The sequence below is a fragment of the Triticum dicoccoides genome, chromosome 6A (genome assembly GCF_002162155.2).
Source record: "Triticum dicoccoides isolate Atlit2015 ecotype Zavitan chromosome 6A, WEW_v2.0, whole genome shotgun sequence".
Taxonomy (NCBI): Eukaryota; Viridiplantae; Streptophyta; class Magnoliopsida; order Poales; family Poaceae; genus Triticum; species Triticum dicoccoides.
In genome coordinates, this window is record NC_041390.1 from 144,021,847 (window position 1) to 144,039,716 (window position 17,870).

A 17,870-nucleotide genomic window follows, 5' to 3' on the forward strand; every position below is an offset into this window, starting at 1 on the left:
CTTGCCGTGGTGTTATTACAACTAAAAAAAGCTTGGAAAATAGAAGAATCGCCTAGAACAAGAGACGTTGTGGCTGGTCGAGACGGAGCTAACCACATCTATCCTCCGTGTCACGTTTGCATGATGAAGTTGTGTGGCTAGTGGGGTGTTTTCGACCGACTGGCTGGGTCCCGAGGTCAAACCATAGGTACTACGTCTAATACAATATATTTTTACACGCACATTTTTCCTCCGTGCCGAGACGTGGCACACCCTACCGCATGGTTTCGGGGTCCTCCCGGGTGGTGCATGCATATATTCTTCCTGATGTGGGATGCCCTACCGCGCATTTTCTGGGTCCTCCTCGTTTGTAGCGTCGAAGCAAGTAAATGAGTCGTCAAATCACGAAAGACCACCTTTCCCGCCGAGTACATCAGTGAAGCACGGTGGTTAGCTAGTTGGGCTAGTTCGACCGATTATCTTGGCCGCCGCCACATTTGTTTTTTCACCCCTTTTTTATCTACTTGCCGGCAGGTAAATTTAAATATCCACCGCAGCGTTGCTCTGGTGTTTGGGTGCGGCAGGATTTTTAATTTTTTGATTGACGGGAGCAGGCGCGGCAGGATTTTTAATTTTTGATTAACGGGAGCAGGCGCGGCAGCAATTAGTCACGATGACTCCGCCTGTAAAAACACACTGCTCCTTGATGTGAGAAGTTGTCGACTAGTGTTTTACCGTGGTGAAAACCAAAAGATTCCCCGCTCCCTCCGCCTTCCCGTAGATTGCATTGCCTTTCAGCCTTTTCGCCCCCTTTGCTTCCTCTCCCCATTGCTTCTACCTAGTGCTATGGCGGCGCAGCAGATCACAGAGTCCGAGGTGAGGCGCCTGATACAGGAGCTCCATGCCAAGGATGCGGAGCTCAGGGCCAAGGACGTGGAGCTCCGTGAGCTCAAGGAGGAGAGGAGTGCCATGCTCCTCCGTTATGTGCGGGAGTTCACGGAGCTTCAAAAGCGGCAGGCGTCCACCACAAAGATGCTTGAGGCGTCGGCGACGTTGCTGCAGAAAGCGGGAGATACGATAGGCCGTCAGGGGAGCCGGCTGGAGCGCGAGCGGGCCGATCATGATGAGGTCCAGGATCGCCTCAGCCACTTGGTGAACCAAGTTGCCACGCACATGTTGCGGTTGCGCGATGCCTACCATCGTGCCAGCGCGACGATGCCGGCCGTCGGGCTAAACCTGTTCGATCACCCGGTCGAATTCAATGAGTTGCGGCTTCCTGACCTGGTCTCCTTCTTCACCTATATCTCTGAGGAGCTGAGCCGTCTCCGCGCGATGGTGGGTGCTGAGCTGGACAAGGAGGGGTTGCGGGCTGCCGTCGCCATTGCCGGGCGAATCCTTCCAGGGCTCCTTCACCGAAATCCATTCGTGCCATTGGACACCATCTTTGATGAGCTGGCTCCTGTCGACCGGGAGCGGGCTCTGCGGGCGGTTGCACCCTGCATCACCAATGTCGTGCGCCTCGAGAAGCAGAGGGACCTTGGTGGTGTTTAGGCGCCCTCTGCATGGGCATATCCATGTCTCGGCGCAACATGACCGTTGGATCAAACTCAGACAGTGCAGATCAGTCACTGTAGCACAAAGCGTGTGGGTGTGTTTGGTTGCATTCTCATCTCAATATAGTTGTTTCCTCTTCGTGTATTTTTGTCAACCTACTAGTGTGGACTCATGCACCCTTCATGCACTCTGCCAAACACCCAAAAGTGGGTCGAGAAGGGAACTTTTGCTCCCATCCCGTGCACCCTTCATACACCCTGCCTAACACTATTCATGCTTCATATGGTTCATGTTTCGTGCAGTACTGTAGCATCGTACTCTCCGTGCGCTGTGGACCTAGTTCTGTTAACATTGATCTCACCGTTCATTCTCGACTGGACAGTCGAAAAAGCGGTACTATGTTACATATAGGAGTAGTTGACATGCGCACAACATCATTTGTTATCGTCATATCTTACTACACTAGCAACAAGATTGTGTAGTACTGACGTATGAACCACTGCACATGCCTAGTAGTAGGAGCACTGTGTATGTTCAAGTGGCTGCCGTGTTTCGCACTCCTCCGTCGTAAGAGTGGAAACGCTTGTTGTAATCATTTTTTTCTTCAGAAAAACAATGGACACGCTCTACCGTGCGGATCCTCCTCCAGCCATGCACTAAATTACTCACTTTTATCGACGTGTGGGACAGCCGGCACCTGGGTCCACCAGCCATGCACTAAATTACTTCGTAGTAGAGTGACGGTAGACTACCCCGATCGAACCACCGCAGTAATGCCCAATGAGCCATCAAATCACAAAACCCCCTCCTTTCCAGCAGTAAGTTGGACGGACGAAGCAACCATCATTTCACTCTTCTCTCTCAACTTCCTCTCTTGAAGAAAACCCCCACTCGCTTTGCTTCTCCCTCATCTCGTTCCTCCTTTCACTCTTCTCTCTCAGCTTCCTCTCTTGGATGGACGCCGGAGCACCGGCCGACGTGATGTCTATGGCTCTGGCCAAAACCGTCGAGGCTCATGGTACAAAGAAGCGCAAGCACCCTGCCGAGACTACCGCAGACAAGGTCAAAGCCATCGCCCTGTCCAAGCCCCCCTCTCCGGGATCCCTCATTAAGCAAGTCTAGGTAATGTATCTTGTTGACGATCTTTTTCTCGATCTTGATCATGTTTTTTCATCCAACACACAGTACTAGTACTGGTAGTACAACTTTCTGGGTGATCTTGCATCTGATTTAGTGTGCCAAATGACAGTTCTAAATTCCTCTTTTGACCAAAACATGCGAGAGGTTGACACTGATTTCTTATAGATTACTTTCAACTACTCCCTCTGTCCCAAATTTCTTGTCTTAGATTTGTCTAGATACATATGTATCTAATACTAAGATGTGACTTGATACATCCGTATCTAAACAAATCTAAGACAAGAATTTTGGGACAGAGGGAGTACTTTATGGACATCAATGCTACCTTTTAAGAGGGTATATTTGCCTCAGTAACTTGTGTTATGGATTTTGCATGTAATCCCTCTGCTCTCATGCCTTTGAAGACATGTTCTAGTGTCTTTGTTCACTCATTTCTGTGCGTATATGTAGTCATATATGGAGTATAATATCTAAAATCATCTTATATTTCTGAACGGAGGCAGTAATAAAATACGGTTTCTGTTTGAATTAGAACCAGGTCCGCGGTGGAGATGAAGTTCTCAAAGTCATGCCGTGTGAACTGGAAGACCTGATGATGAGTTCTACTGCTGAACTATCCAGCTGCTGTGTCCTTGTCGCCACGTGTCCTGAACTAGTGTTTTCCTGTTGCATTGTTATCAGACGTGTTCTCGAGGTTGTACTTGACCACAACAATTTCCTGGCTATGCCTTCGATTACGAAGGGTGTGGTTCTTGTAAAGCTTCCCAACAAATCTGATGTGGCCTGTCTTCATCATCATGTTTGTGAGTGGAAAGACCACTCTGTTAGGTTCTCCAAGGTTGACAAGATGGTGATGGTGCATGTAGACATCTCACACGAAGTCCATGGCCTAGTCAGTTATGCGGGGTTCATCCCGTAGGTCGGTGGCAAGAAATAGTCTGCAGAGTTTAGTTGGTGCAACTTTGCTTGTCTATAGTAAGTACTATTGTTCAGTACTTGACTTGTGTTTGTGAACCCTGTATTGTTTATTAGTACTGCCGCTTTTGGTGTGTGGTCAGTCCTGAGAACGGTCTATGTTAATGTATGTTCACCCAATTTAGTCTGTATATTTTGAAGTATCCAGATCATATTTTTTGTGAGGACGGTTTATCAATTATGGCTACACTCCAATACCTGTATGCATTGCAGGGTTTATCGCACCCACCAGGATTTCCAGTCCCATGGATGTTTGGTCCATACGATTTGTCACGACCTTTGGACTGTCCTGCTTGTGGGAGTAGGCGGGGCCCCTGCATGCCACATGTAGTTGGACGATCAATCTTCTGTTTAGTACTTCAACATAGTGATTTCCTGGTAAGGATTCACTCATGTCACATCAAGTAAATCTTATTGATTTACTGTCTAAATCTTATTGATTTAATTTCATGTTTTCTTTCTTTTCCTGCAATTTTACGATGCAGGTTTTGCCATGTGACATTCATCACAGAATAAACCGTTTGGTTTGCTCTACGATGGCTATTTTTGCAGGTTTCACTTCTTATGTCGTGTCAGTAACGAAGGCACTGTCCATCACTTATATTACTGGAAAAACTGGATCAGTCTGTTGTCTGAGTAAAAGCTGAATCCCTATGATGAACTGCAGTTTGGTTTAACAAAAACGCCACAATTAGTCCTTCTCGCGTTTAAAAGAAATGAAGAAAAAAACTGGATCACGGTCACGGATCCTAGTCAAGTTAGAAAGCTGATCATAGCAGACTAGACACGATCGCTGCTGTCTCGCACAGATCGAGCATCGGCAGATGCTCTAGCACTGACAGCGGCAGCGGCTCAGTCTGATCCAGCTGAGGATTGGGCACCGACCGCGTCAGCGGATTAGTTTGATCTACCGGAGGATCGGGCATCGACACCGGCACCTGCTCTGACACCGGCACCAGCTCTACAAGGAACACCATCTTCAGCAGCAGCAGCGGCTTCGGCACCTACACCAACACTTGCACTTGCATCTGCTCCGGCCCGTGCAGTTGCACCGGCAATAGACTGGGCTGCAGTTCGCACTTCATATACCGAAGTCCTTACAAAAACCGACATGTCCACCTTCTTGGTAAGCATTGGCCGCCCAAGTGCTTCGTTCTTTTTTTCCATGTTGTTTCACATGATTCACTGTGTTGATCTAACTATTTGGGTATGTCTTCTTGTTTGTAAACAGAGAATTCCTAGAGCAACAATGGAGTCGTTCAACAATCCGGGCGACCGCGGCCAAGTTTCTCTTAACATGCGCAGCCTTGGTGTGAATGAACCTGCTCAATATACCTTAAGTACAAAGGATGGTCGCATGATGATTGATGCTAAAGGATGGTCAAGGTTCAAATCTAAATCATATCTTGCGGTAGGGGATGATGTCAAAATCGAACTTTCTCGGCAAGGAGAGCTGGTCCAAATCAACTTTGAAATTCTTCAGTAGCAGCACGCAACTGCCGAACTGATCTATCCTCTGAGAGATTTTGATGTAATAATCTGGCATGGTGAAACAAGTGTCCTGTGTGTATAAGTAGTACGACAGTATTATTTATCACATGGTATATCGTTGAAAGAATTGCAACTCTGATTGCTGGTTAGGAACTGTCGTTCGATTTCATTCCAACAGCTGCCGTGCTTTATTCAATTTTGTGTATTCGCCTCACGACAGCATCTAAAACCAGCGCCGTACTGATCGCTTGCAATATGAAAAGCGCTGAGGTAGAACACATGGGCCCCCAAACATGCAGAGTTGGCCTGTGGCCCAAAGTCCAGAACCGTGAGCCTATTTCAGTATTATATTCTCAGCTGAACCCCCATAAAAAAAGATGAACCCCCATAATGCCCGTGCGTTGCAGAGGGAGTATATTTCTCGGCAAGGTGAGCCTGTGATATAAAAGATTTGTATATTTCTTTACAGAGGGAGTATCTCTCTGTCAAAAAATATATTTATGTGTAACTAGTTACTCCTGTCTTTCTACTTCCTTTCGCTGATATGTGGGGCAACCGACAATGGGGTCCACATGCCATATGCACAAATTAGAGTGGACAACTTCACGGTAGACACACCCTGGTCGTAGCGCCGCAGTAATGCCCAATGAGCCGTCAAATCACAACCCCCTTTCCATCTTTAGCAGTAAGCTGGACGGACGAAGCGGCAATATTTCACTGGGCCTGAATCCCCTTCTCCCTCGTGTGCTTGTTCAGAGAAAACCCCCTTTCGGCGATTGCATAGGGTTTTCTCCTGGAGAACCAAGTACGAATTCTTCATCCATCCCCGATAAATTGAAGTTCCTTGGTCGCAGGTAATCCTAGGATGGCAGCCGCCGCCGTTGATGCATTTTTCTTCCTACTGAATCTAGTGTGTTTCATTTGCAGTACCCAAAGTGCGAGTACCCTACAGGTTTCTGCGCCCTCCGCGAGACGCCACACTTGTTCCTTCTCATCCTAACACAACATTTTGGAATGCGCACAGTATGTTCCTAGAATCCTATTTTCTATCCGGGAGGGTGGGGTTTTTTGAACATGCTGTGTTCTCATATTATTTTTCCTGCAGTGTATTATTTGCTCTGCCAGAACACATGTACTCAAGATGCTCGGCCTTGCCATAACTGAATACACTAGTTTAATGGTCACAGTGAAGACAAGCCATGGATATAAGTTCCGAGTTGGGTTCATGAACCAAGAAGACCGCTGCTTTTTTATGGCCGAACTTGGATAAACTTTCTCAAGTGTTACAGACTGAAAGTTGGCGCACGATTGTTGATGGAAATAGCAGAACCTGGTCTCATCTTCACTGCGATCTTCCACCCCAACGTCGTTCCAATTGTTCATCCATGTTAGTTTTGTATCTGGTTCTTGCTTGTTGCCTCGATTACTTCTTAATCCACCTATTCTGTCTAACTAATCACAATTTAACTTTAGAAGTAGCAACGAATCTCTCATAAAGATGCTACTTCTAACTAATATTTTCTTATAATTGGTGGCACGTGTAGGTTTTTTCAGAGTTAAGCAGTCTGCTCGTTTGTTACTCTGTAATAACTCGGCTATTACTAATGGCACTGAAGTTGACTGGATCGAAATCCACAAGTTCCTACACTTTATTGATCGTCTTGAGGTCCTTGTGGGGCGTTTCAATGGTGGAAGGCCACGTGGGATATGTGTGCCACTGCTGCACTCATTGAACAGGTCCAACTGTGTCGAGAAACTTATGGTACGAGCTATTTTTTGTTATATATGTTGTTCATAAGCTATTGCTTATACACAACTTTACAGCTGTGATCTTCTTGAAATAGGAACTGCCGAGTTCTATTGTTCCTATACAGATGCCTGACCATGGTCGGGTCAGACTTGCGCTTGGTCACAACATGATGTTTATGTCGACCTACTCAATTCCTCTTGGAGGTGAAAAGATACTTATTCATGGGTGGTCTCAAATAATGAAGGCCTGTCCATCTTGGAGAATAGGAGAGAAGATTATGTTCATGCTTTTCCATGGCTCTAAAGCGAATATCTTGTTTATTGACCATGTTGTGAGATGAAGCCACTTTCAGAAGGTTGTTGATGCGCGGGGTGGTGCCTGGGCCTTGTCCTGGGGCTTGGAGGCCTCACCCTTGGTTAACTGTAGGCAAAGTAGCACTGTTCGAGGCGTGCTTTGTACAGTTGAACCTGTATAAGTACTCATACTGCTTTCAGCTTTGGTTGTTAAGTGCCCCTGCTGGTTTCAGTTAAGGTTGTTAAGTACTCCTGCTACTTTTACAGTTTGTCGTGTTTCTTCAGTCCTATCTTCCTCCAGCCGCCAAAACCAAACCAGCGCCGGCGGGGCCGCCTGCTTCCGCCTCCCATGGCTGGCTGTGCCTCAGCGCCCACATCGCCGCCCCACCGTCTCCTAAATTGTTAACGCCGACGTCCTCCGCGCGCTTTGGTGCGCTCACCGCGGTGCTGCCCTCTCGCATTGTCAACATGGTCAACAAACAACAGGAATTGGCAGAAGTACGTGGAGAGGATTACAGTAGGGGCCCACCACGTCAGCATATGGAAAAATAAAATGCTTCCTCCTAGTGTTTTCCTGACATCTGGGACCCACGACATCGTGAGTGTATATAGTTAATAGACAAGAGAACAACACAAGATCGGCTGACACCTGGGACATAGCTACTCGAGCAGTATTTTTTTGTTTGGTATTGTTGAGACGGAGCAGGGTTTGAACTGGGTTGTGGCCCGTCTAGCCCAGTCTTATATTTTATGTTCACAATGTGACCAGCCCAGCTATTTTTTCTTTGTGAAAATGAGCCCAGTTTATTTTTTCTAAAGAATACCCAATCCAGGCCTACTTATTTTTCTACGCCCTGATGGGCTGCAACTCTTTCAAGACGCCTACAAATCTTGAAAGTAATATGAAATGGGTTGTAAATATAAAAACAGATGACAAATTGGCAATTACTTTATAATTTCTGAATTTTTTCACATTTTCAGATTCCTATTTCACTGGGAAATAACCTAATTTAAATATATCTTCAAAGTACTTTAAATCTGGCTCGACATTTCGGTATTAAAAATAATTTGGAACCCACAGAAATATGCGAAATTGGCCCTGGCCAACCAAAAAAAATGACTGCAATAAATTGCATAAGAAGTTGCCATGAGCTATATATAAATTATTAAAAAAAGAGGGAGTGGTCTGACTTGTGAGCCTGTTTAGTTGACGCGTATGCAAGATTTTTCTAGTTATTATATACGTCAACAAACGATTCTAGCAGACGTAACCGTTGGATGTCAATCCAACGGCCGTCGTGTTTATTCAATCTCTGATCTTCTTGCTCCAGCCGCCAAAGAAGCACCGGCGGGACCGCCTACTCCCGCCTCCCGTCGCCGGCTGTGCGGCCGCACATGCCTCAGCGCCCCCTACTACTCCCACTGCTGGCTAGGGCATCCCTCTACTCACCCACACCCCCTGTTATTCTCCGGCGATGACAGCCTCACACCGCAGCCAAACCGGTGAACCCTCGTACTCCTCTCCGGGCATCCACTGCCGCGTCTTCCCCGGCTCCGCGTCGTCCCCTTCCTAGGCCTCGCCGTCGTCCACCGCCGTGGTGCTCTCGGCGTGACATGGTCAATGTGGGCAACGACCGACTTCCATCGGAAGAGTACTATACGTGGAGAGGCTAACAGCTGGGTCCACGACAGCCGCAAGGAAGTGCCTCCTTATTACACGGAAAATAATTATTCCTCCACTTGAAAGCAGGGACCCACCAGACGGGCCACCAGTATTTTGCGAAAAAATGTTTCCCCCTGACTGCTGGGACCCACAGGCCGGGCCACTATATTTCGTGAAAAAAATGTTCCCCTCGCTGTCAGCTCGGACCCACCGGAAGTGCCTCCTTATTACGCACAAAAAAATGAATACCCCCTACTAGCTGGGACCCACCTTGGTGGGAGGCTGACTTGTGGGCCTACTAAGTTGATTGGGATGGAGGCCTTTGTCAACTTTAGTCAATATATGAACGATTCTAGCTCCAGTGACCGTACGATGTCCATCCAACGGCCGTAGTGCTTCTTCAACCTCTGGTCTTCTTGCTCCAGCCGCCCAAAGCAGCGCCGGTCGTGCCGCCTGCTCCTGCCGCCCGTGGCCGGCTGTGATGCCGCGGAGGCCTCACCGCCCCCTACTACTCCTACCGCTGGCCAGGCCATCCCTCTACGCACCCACACCCCCTGTTATTCTGCGGCGACGGCAGCCTCACACCGCAGCCGAATGAGTGAACCCTCATACTCCTCTACGCGTGGGCATCCACTGCCGCATCTTCCCCGGCTCCGTGTCGTCCCCTTCCTAGGCCTCACCGTCGTCCGCCGCCCTGGTGCTCTCAGTGCGGCGTGGTCAACGTGGTCAAGGAATGACTTCCATCGGACGTGGACTGTACGTGGAGAGGCTGCCAGCTGGGTCCACGGCCGCAGTAAGGAAGTGCCTCCTTATTACGCGCAAAATAATTATTCCTCCACCTGACAGCGGGGACCCACCGGACGGGCCACCGTATTTTGCGAAAAAAACGTTTCCCCCTGACTGCTAGGACCCACCAGCTACATCTTCGCACGCAAGGAAGTGCATCCTAAGAAAATGATTCGCCCCCCTGACTGCTGGGACCCACCAGCTACATCTTCGCACGCAAGGAAGTGCGTCCGAAAAAAAAAGATTCGCCCCTTGACTGTTGGGACCCACCAGCTACATCTTGGCACGCAAGGAAGTGTGTCCGGGCAAAAAAAATGATTCCCCCCTGACTGCTGGGACCCAGCAGCTACACCTTCGCACGCAAGGAAGTGTGTCCGGGTAAAAAAAAACGATTCGCCCCCCTGACTGCTGGGACCCACCAGCTACATATTCGCAGGCAAGGAAGTGCCTGATAGTCGGGACCCACCTGGTTGAAGCGTACATAGCGTTGTCATTCTGGTCGCGAACGTGTACGTACATATATACTGGTCGATGTAGAGGCGTGCACGTGTCGTAGTAGAGGCGCGTACGTGTCGTAGTAGAGGCGTGCACGTAGCATGTACACGTACGTACAACAGCTAGGGTGCAAGAAAGAAAATACGACCACGTACGTACATACGGGCAGGGTCTCGAACGCCTACTCGTGCATACGTATGGCCAGGGCTCGTGTACATGGCTCGGTCGGAACGGAGAAACAGCGTCGTCGTCGTGTTCATGGGGAGGCAACGGAATGCGTTGTGTTCATGGGGAGGTAACAGAATGCGTCGTGTTCATGGGGAGGAAACGAAATGCGTCGTGTTCATCGGGAGGCAACGAAACGCGTGGGAAACAACCGGCTTGGTCGGAACGGAATGTGTGGTCGTGTTCATTGGTAGGGCTTGGACGAAACATGCGATGGAAATGAGGCCTGGCATACCGTAAAATGGAGGAAACAGCCTTGTGTTCGATCGGCCACGTTCGAAATGGGATCCTGTTCATCGGGAGGGGTCTGGCATACTGCAAAACGGTGGAAACGGACCTCCTATGGTCGAAACGGGGGTCCTGTTGATCGGAAGGGGTGTGGCGTACCGCAAAACGGAGGAAGGGGACCTCCTACGGTCGAAACGGGGGTCCTGTTGATCGGGAGGGGTGTGGCGTACCGCAAAACGGAGGAAACGGACTTGTGTTGGAGCGCTACGGTCGAAACGGGGGTCCTGTTTATCGGGAGGGGTGTGGCGTACCGCAAAACGGGACTCCACAGGATACTGTTCATCTCCACTGTCGACCTCCTCCAGCCTCCACGGGCTCCTGTTCATCCAGCCTCCACCACACGCTACTCCACCGGCTACTGTTCAACCACCCCTCCACGGGCATCCCTCCACCATCTACTGTTCATCCAGCCATCCACACCACGGGGTCCTGTTCAACCACCCCTCCACGGGCACCCCTCCACCGTCTACTATTCATCCAGCCCTCCACCACACCACGGGGTCCTGTTCATCTAAAGGCAACGCCACCGCTCACTGTTCATCCAACCCCCCCGCAACACTCACTGTTCAACCAATCGATCGGCTTCAGTTAGCAGCAGTAGCGAAGGAATCGCTCGATCGGGTTCAGTAAACAGCCATTGATCGATCGCTCGGGTTCAGTAACGCGTAGCCTGTAGTGTAATCGCTCGGGTTCTGTTAGAGCCCAACGCCTCGCTCGGGTTTAGTTGGAGCCAACGCCTCGCACACATGCGTGTACGTGTATGAGAGAAACGTGCATCGCTCGGGCCCCGACCTCCCACCATAACCGGGAACTCCCCAAAATTTTCCTCCCCCTCGCTTCTACCACGGTTTTTTCCGTCATGGACGGCCCAAAGAATGTCATGCAGCTGCGTCTCCGGCCTGCCCAGGACAAAAAGCCCATTTTCTGTCATGATTTTTTGTCATAGAAGTAGGAGCCCACCACATCTATGATGATACCGGGTTTTGTCACAATTATCGTCATAGAAGTGTCATATGTATGATAGAAATTTTTTTCGTTCGACCCAAAATGTCACAGATGTGTCTTTTTTTGTTGTAGTGCAGGGCTGTCCGTATCTTCCATGTTAGGCGGGTTATTCTCAAGAGGAGTGGACTCCGCTCCTCACTTACGAGAAAATGGCTTGTCACCGGGATGCCCAGTCCCATGATTTATGCAAATCAAATCAAAATAATTGCAAACAAAACTCCCCGGGATTGTTGTTAGTTAGAGGCACTCGTTGTTTCGAGCAAGCCATGGATTGATGCTTGTTGGTGGAGGGGGAGTATAAACTTTACCATTCTGTTTGGGAACCGCCTATAATGTGTGTAGCATGCAAGATATCGCCATCTCTTGGTTGTTATGTTGACAATGAAAGTATACTGCTCAAAATATTATTCACCTCTATTTCAAAATCGAGCTCTGGCACCTCTACAAATCCATGCCTCCCTCTGTGAAGGGCCTATCTATTTAATATTATGTTGAGTCATCATCCTCTTTTTAAAAAAGCACCAGTTGGAGAGCACCGCTGTCATTTGCATTCATTACTGTTAGTTTACATTGAGTATGACTTGACTGGATCTCTTTTACCATGAATTACAATGTCTAGTCAGTCCTTGATCTTTAAAGGTGCTCTGCATTTATGTTTTGCGGTCTCAGAAAGGGCTAGCGAGATACCATCTTGTTATATCATATTATGATTGTTTTGAGAAAGTGTTGTCATCCGAGATTTATTATTATTGCTCGCTAGTTGATTATGCCATTGATATGAGTAAACATGAGACCTAAGAGTTATTGTGAATATGGTTAGTTCATAATCTTTGCTGAAAACTTGAATGCTGGCTTTACATATTTACAACAACAAGAGCAAACAGAGTTTGTAAAAGTTTTTCTTTATCACTTTCAGTTTGTCAACTGAATTACTTGCGGACAAGCAAAGGTTTAAGCTTGGGGGAGTTGATACGTCTCCGTCGTATATACTTTTCCAAACACTTTTTCCCTTGTTTTGGACTCTAACTTGCATGATTTGAATGGAACTAACCCGGACTGACGTTGTTTTCAGCAGAATTGGCATGGTGTTATTTATGTGCAGAAACAAAAGTTCTCGGAATGACCTAAAACTCCACGGAGATTATTTTTGGAAATAATAAAAAATATTGGCAAAGAATCAAGGCTAGGGGCCCACACCCTAGCCACGAGGGTGGGGGGCGCGCCTGCCCCCTGGGCGCGCCCCCTGCCTCGTGGTCCCCCTGGAGCTCCACCGACCTCAACTCCAACTCCATATATTCATGTTCGGGGAGAAAAAAAATTAAGGAGAAGGATTCATCGCGTTTTACGATATGGAGCCGCCGCCAAGCCCTAAACTCTCTCAGGAGGGCTGATCTGGAGTCCGTTCGGGGCTCCAGAGAGGGGAATCCGCCACCGTCGTCATCATCAACCATCCTCCATCACCAATTTCATGATGCTCACCGCCGTGCGTGAGTAATTCCATCGTAGGCTTGCTGGACGGTGATGGGTTGGATGAGATTTATCATGTAATCAAGTTAGTTTTGTTAGGGTTTGATCCCAAGTACCCACTATGTTCTGAGATTGATGTTGGTATGACTTTGCTATGCTTAATGCTTGTCACTAGGGCCCGAGTGCCATGATTTCAGATCTGAACCTATTATGTTTTCATGAATATATGTGAGTTCTTGATCCTATCTTGCAAGTCTATAGTGACCTACTATGTGTTATGATCCGGCAACCCCGAAGTGATAATAGTCGGGACCACTCCCGGTGATGACCGTAGTTTGAGGAGTTGATGTATTCACCATGTGTTAATGCTTTGGTCCGGTACTCTATTAAAAGGAGGCATTAATATCCCTTAGTTTCCGCTAGGACCCCGCTGCCACGGGAGGGTAGGACAAAAGATTCCATGCAAGTTCTTTTCCATAAGCACGTATGACTATATTCAGAATACATGCCTACATTACATTGATGAATTGGAGCTAGTTCTGTGTCACCCTATGTTATGATTGTTACATGATGAACCACATACGGCATAATTCTCCATCACCGATCCAATGCCTACAAGCTTTTCACATATTGTCCTTCGCTTATTTACTTTTCCGTTGTTATTGTTATCATCACTACAAAATACCAAAAATATTACTTTTGCTACCGTTACCACTACTATCATATCACTTTGCTATTAAACACTTGCTGCAGATATTAAGTTTCCAGGTGTGGTTGAATTGACAACTCAGCTGCTAATACTTGAGAATATTCTTTGGCTCTCCTTGTGTCGAATCAATAAATTTGGGTTGAATACTCTACCCTCGAAAACTGTTGCGATCCCCTATACTTGTGGGTTATCAATCCCCGTCATCAACAATGCTTATTGTACGCTTTCTTTTGGGGCTAGATTCCTTGAACATGCATTCATCTTTCTCCTCGCACCATCTTCTGATTCTTCATCCGAATGTACAGCACGACCTGTGTTCCTAGTCCTAGCCTTTTTAGTGCCCTTCGTACGATTGTACAAAAACATGGCAATTTGGGTTAGTTTCCATAAACATTCAGTGTAAAATATGGCATGTGCATACAAAATAATATGGAACACCATAGTACCAATATATAATACATGTTCAATATTAGCATGTTGTGCTGATGAATCTTCTTCAGAATCTATGAAAAAAATTCTATAAACAGTATAATCTTGGTAACCATACTTGAAATTATAGTCATTCAGCCTGAATTGAAAAATCAATCTCTACCCACATTTTTTCTGAATTTTTTCTGCCTGCTCATGGATATCACAATCATCCCTATCTATCAAGAATTTTGCAGATTGCTTAATCAGTTTTGTTGCTTCTGCCTCAAACATGGTGCAAGTTGTTGTTGCAGTAAGATCACATATCTCTAGCTTACGTTTGTACCTAACAACAAAATGACACATGGTTAGTGCAAGATATATTACTACCTAAAACATGAGATATTATCAAATTTACCTTGGACATGTCTTCTCAGGTTCTTTTTCACATTTTGGACAGTATAAGTGGTTCCCTTCTTTTTGTACCTTTTTGTTACATTTTCCGCATCATGTGTTACTAGTTACCACTCCTCTGATGTATTAATTGACTTAATGGTTGCTTCTACTGTCTAGAACTTTTCCTGTCCATCTCGGGTTAAATTAGCACATAAAACATATGAAAAAGAGGTTAAATTAGCACATAAAACATATGACAAAAGAATTTAGAAGTTAATAATCAATACCTGTTTTTCACATTCATATGCAATTTCAGTTATTTCTCTTAGCGTCCTTCTGTTATAGAGCATATGTTCTTGAATTGTTCCTTGCAAGTGGTTTGTGGCTGTATTTCCTCTATTATATCATCTTCCAAGAAATACCTATTTTCGCATGAGGTAAGTATCCATGTACATGATAGAATAGGATCTCTTCATATTATTGCGGAAAAACGGTTGCACTTCATTTGGAGCTTTACGAAAAAGGGTCTCCCCCCGCTTTAGATTATAAAGCAAAAACCAACCGATACAACCAGCTTGCTAGGGCCGCAGCACAAACAAGCCCAAAAGAAAAGGAAGAGAAAGAAAAAAGAAACAAATGCCGACACCGATAGCTCAACTAAGCGAAGATGGCCGACACCCGCTGCACCCTCCAGAGAAGTACCACCGCACGCCAAGCACTCCGAAGCCTCGCGTATCAAGCAACACCTTCATGAAGGAAAGCGACGACAACACCGCTGCTGCCCGGACAAGTCCTAGGGTTTCCCCTGGTACGCGGATGACAATAGGAAAGGGGTATCACCGACGCCCCTCGGGAGGGTCCGGCAACGCCCACGGACGCAGCTAAGCCGGTGGTGAATGAGTCACCAGAGATTTCTCCCACCCCGAAACCACCACCGTCACCCCAGACAATCGGAAGTTCACCGCCCAACATGCCGCCCACCAGCCTGTGCCACCACGGACACCGCACCATCTTCACCGTCTCATTGAGGCCACCAACACGAGACCTGGAGGTAGCACGAGGAGACACCGGGCTCGGTGGCAACCACAACGCACCCGACAGGAGGGGACAACCTCCATCGTCGCGCGATGCCGACCAGACGTAGCGACAGGGACTTGCCAGGCCACCCGGCCCGGCCGGACCCCAACGGGTCCGGACAGTCCCTGCAGCTACGCTACAGCATGCCGGCCGGCGGAGCCATCACCACCATAGCCACAACCGCCTCGCCACACAACCAGGGAGCCACGCCGCCGTGTCCCGAACCGTTGGTCCGCCCCATCCTAGATGGGGCCCAAAAGGGCCCAGATCTGGGCCGAGCGAGCGTCGTCAGCCAGCCGCCCACCGCGCCACCCCGCAGCCAACGGCCACGCCGCCGTGTCGAGGACACCCGAGGCCCGCAGAACTCCACCGCTGAGCCCCACCACCGCCAAGCAGGAGGGAGCCCCGACTCCCCCTCCAGGCACGCGGGGAGGGGACATCCGCCGCCGCCGGGGCCACCCGGGCATGCCAGTGGCGGCGAAGGGGGAAGGAGGAGGGGGCAAGACAGGGAGGAGGGGAGGGGCGCTCCGCCGCCTCGGGGGGTGATCGGAGCGTAGAGGGAGGAGGAGGAGGGAGGAAGGAGGCGGGCCGGGGCACGCGCGACCGGCGGCGGCGGCGGAAGGGAGCGAGGGTGGTCGACGGTGTCGGAGGGAGCAGGGGAGGAACCCTAGCCTACGCGTGCGGGAGCAGGGGATTTCCCTTCCTCCCTCCACCTCGTTTGGAGCTCAGCTGTTTCAGGGATATCCAAATTGATATAACCTTTTGTCGCGCTTGTAGATGACAGCGAGTACTCTGCAAGCACTTGATATTAAATTTCGAATACAAAAAAGGCATGCATGGCACTACTTACCCTTGATTGATGTAAATACGGACCTTTCAGTTTTCTGACAGTTGCTGATGTTACTATGACAACACATCTCATAGAATCTTCATCAATTTGGTTGACCTTATTACCCCATAGTCTAATATTAACTTTTTGGTACCTGTATATTCCAAGAGACATGACTATGAGCAGCCATGATATTTTACTTATATAATTTCTTTATGTTTACTTACTCAATTTGAACTACAATATCTCGAATCTTTGTGATCCCATGGGTTGTCTGTGTTTCTTCAATGTTCCCTATATAACTTGCTACCCCAATGACATCTGCTAAGTAAAGTGGTGTTAATATGCGGAGAAGATTCAAGTTAACAATTTAAATGTAATCATACCGGATCAGTACATCTTCTGGCCATCTCTTGTGGAAAGAACTTCAACACTACAAAACATGAAACTTTGTTCTGCTATTTTGATATTTTTAAGTCCTTCTTGAATTTTTGTTGTGTGCAAAAATTTAATAACCTTACCACCTTCAACTGGACAGAAATTCTTTGCAGATGTAACCTTAAAATTCGCTATCATGTAGACTAAATCTTCTTGGATCGACGGCCTGAACTTGTTAACCATATGTTTCATCACCTTGGCATGTATCTTAGTACCTTGAAACATTACAATACAACGAGAAGATGCATCGGTATTTGAATCATATGTCCTATTTATGTTGGAAAAACATATACTTTTCCAATAAACTGACATGTTCATCAAGTACTATCATGTCAAGGCTAATCAGTTCATTGTTGTTGAGGTTAATGGCGTCCCATAGCCTAATTACTCTGACCTTAACTTTCCAGGAATCCTTCCCATTGTTTATCGCATGGAGCATTTCGTATGCCATTGCTTTAAAGGAAAACAAAAAATTTGACCTATAAGAGAACAGTCTTGAAAATTAGAACTTGTTATAATATACTTATTTTGGGACGGGGGTAGTATCTGCCAAACCAAAGGCTGAATTAGAAAGAAAGATTAGTTTGTAAGAAATAGGAATTTTAAAGCATAACAACGTGATTTAACCAACACAACAAATAATTGCATAAAAACTTGGCGAGAAAGCAAGTAAACAGAGATAACCGTCGCACCTAATAGGAGAAACTTGACCAATGCCGATGCTGACAATGAACCGAGCCTCCTTGATTTTGAGATGGTTTGTGTCAGGCTGTGGGTTTAATTTATAAGCTAGCCTTAGAGCATCTCCAGCCGTTCGCCCCCCTTCAGGGGCTAGAAAAAGTGCCGCTTGTGGGCGAACCGGCGATATTTTCTGCGTGGGGGCGGCGGCTCAGGTCAAGCCT

General features: G+C 47.5%; 1 pseudogene; it reads right to left on the reverse strand.

Moving 5' to 3' along the window:
* Positions 1-14,033: 14,033 nt before the first annotated feature.
* LOC119315759 lies at positions 14,034-17,419 on the reverse strand (annotated as a pseudogene).
* Between the last annotated feature and the right edge of the window lie 451 nt (positions 17,420-17,870).